This window comes from Gossypium hirsutum, chromosome A05, assembly GCF_007990345.1.
Source record: "Gossypium hirsutum isolate 1008001.06 chromosome A05, Gossypium_hirsutum_v2.1, whole genome shotgun sequence".
In the NCBI taxonomy this organism is placed as follows: domain Eukaryota; kingdom Viridiplantae; phylum Streptophyta; class Magnoliopsida; order Malvales; family Malvaceae; genus Gossypium; species Gossypium hirsutum.
In genome coordinates this window covers 59,430,377-59,433,115 of record NC_053428.1, presented here as the reverse complement: position 1 = coordinate 59,433,115, position 2,739 = coordinate 59,430,377, and positions in this window count along the sequence as shown.

Genomic DNA, 2,739 nt, shown 5'->3' with positions numbered 1-2,739 from the left:
GTTGTGACAACCCTAATTCGACCCTAGTGGGAATGTGGTTTCGGGACCGCAAAACCGAGTCATAATTTATTTAAAATTTAGTTGCATATCCTCTATGTGTATTGGTGCATGTGTGAAAATTTGATGTTTTAATTTAGACTTATGAATGTGAATTTTTCTTGAAAGGTCTTAGTTGAGAAACTTGGAAAATATGATAGGCAAATTGTAAGGACCAAATAACTACAAAGTGTTAAAGCTTGGGTTTGCATGTCAAAATACCCAAAAATTCAATAAGTGGCCGGCCAAGTGGTGATGACCCTCCACTAAATTCAATTAATTATAATATTTGGTTAGAAAATGATTAAAATATATAAAATAAAATGATTTAATAAGAAAAATAGATGAATAAAGAAGAAATTCAAGGAGAGAGAGTGTGTTCATCTCCTTCTTCCTCCAAAAACCGAAACCAAAGAAAAGAAAAAGGAAAATTCTCATTAAGGCAATTCGACACTACTTCTTGCTAGTAGGAGGTAAGTTTTGAAGTGTTTGTTAAATCTTCTTATATGTTTAAGTTAATTTGTGAATGTATTTTGACAATATTAAGAAAAATTCAAACTTTTATGATGGTTGGGCACTAAACCGTGTATCATAGTACTAGAATTAGTAGTTGTTTACATGTATTATTGAATAAATAGACGATAGAATGGGGTTTAAATGGAAGGTTCATTTGATTTATTTTTATCCTTGTATGAAAAGTGGTTCATTGTTAAGGCCGAATGAGTCATGCTAGATTAGTTGAAAAAAATGTTCATGTTATGAGGTAATTTGAATAATTGACCGAAACATGGAAGGAAGGGTGAGATTTATAAATTATGTTTTAGGGTGAAAGGTATAATGAAAGTTGTATTAAGTTTAATGTGCATACTTTAGTCTAAGTGTTGAGGAGTATTCGGCTAAGATAGTTGAAATGTGGGTGTTGCAGATTTCTAAATTTAGATTATGGGAGTGGCTATAATGGGCATTAAGCTGTTGAACTTAAGGAATTAGAAGTATATGAACTTGATAGTATTTAAAAGATAGTACGAATAAATGGGGAGCTTTTGCTAGTTTAGAAGTATACGGTCCAAATGTTTATGAAGTGAAAATATGTGTTGAATGACAAAATGATGACCAAATGTTATTTTGATAATGATAATACATTCGGCTTTGAGATATAATATAAACATTAGTTGAAATTTTGATATTTGGAACAAGGAGGGTTGTAAGAAGAAGTGGAATCATTAAATTTACATATTTATGAATATCTTGCAAGGTAAATTAAACTATTAACTTATTTATTCTAGCTCAAGAATCCAAAGGAGGGGAACCAAGCAAAGGCAAAGCAAAAAATATTGAGTAGTCGATTGGGAATCATTCCATCCGACATAAGGTAAGTCCTTAAGCATTTTTGTAAGGTTGATTAGCTTGTATATAAATAATATTAGTGAATCATAAAAGAATTCCTTTTGTTAGGTATTCTTTTGGAGTGATTTTCCTATTTATTAATGTAACCATATGTGCTATTTGAGTTAAGTAAATTGCCTTATCATAATGAGTTGACATATGGCACTATGTGTGCGGAATTGAGTGGCACTAGGTGTGCCGATTTGGATGTTGAAGCATGAGAGAAAATCCAATGCACTATGTGTGCGGTTTACTATGGCACTATGTGTGCGAGTGTAATTAGCACTATGTGTGCGAATACGGTTGATAATATAAAAGGTGCATGAAAGAACTAAGTGATAGTACTATTAACTAAAACATCGAATTTGAGACATGTGATGTGTATGTATAAATTTACCTAGTGCATCATTGTTCCATGCTGTGAGGAAATGAATCTGAATCAATTGGGTTGTTTTGGTATTCGGTATGAATCTGAATCACTAAAAATAGTAGAAATGGAATTAAATAATTAATCAATTATGTAATCGAAGCTTGATGAGTCTATTTTCATATGGAAGAAACAAAACGACTATATGAGCTACATTTTATGAGATGTTTAAATTTTTGTGAAATAGGGCCAGAGCGATTTCTGGATCCCCTGTTCTGAATTAGGAAATTCACCATAAATTTTACAAAGATAATTAGAAGTCATACTTTATATGTACAGATTCATTATTGAGTCTAGTTTTATTAAAGACAAACAGAATAGGCATTGAATCCCTGTACAGGGAGATATCTAATTCGTAATGCACAGAGGTCAGAGTAGTCGAACCCTGAAACAGGGGAGAATTTAACTAATAAACTGTACTATTTGGCCTGGCCAAAAATTTTACAAAAAATTGTACTAGATAGATATATGAGTCTAGTTTCAGGAAAAATTTACGGAATTGGATTTTGAGTTTCGAAACTCGAGATATGATTTTTAAAGCGACTGCGATGCAGTTAGCCAACTTGTCTAGAAAATTTTAAAACGAATTGTATGAGCCGTTTAAGTAATGAATTAAGCCCGTTAACACCTCGTGTTCAACTCCGGCAACGGTCTCGGGTATGGGGTGTTACAAACACGATGGATCCTTTCAATTGGCTAAATAAATCATCGATCCTTGTCAAGGGATACTTGTTCTTCACTGTCACTTTGTTGAGTTGTCTGTAATCTATACATAACCTCATCGACCCGTCTATATTTTTCACAAGTCTGGAAAAACCCTTATCCGTGAGTTCTTGTAGCTATACTTTCAACTCTTTTAATTCCGTCGGATCCATCCTATCAGAGCAATC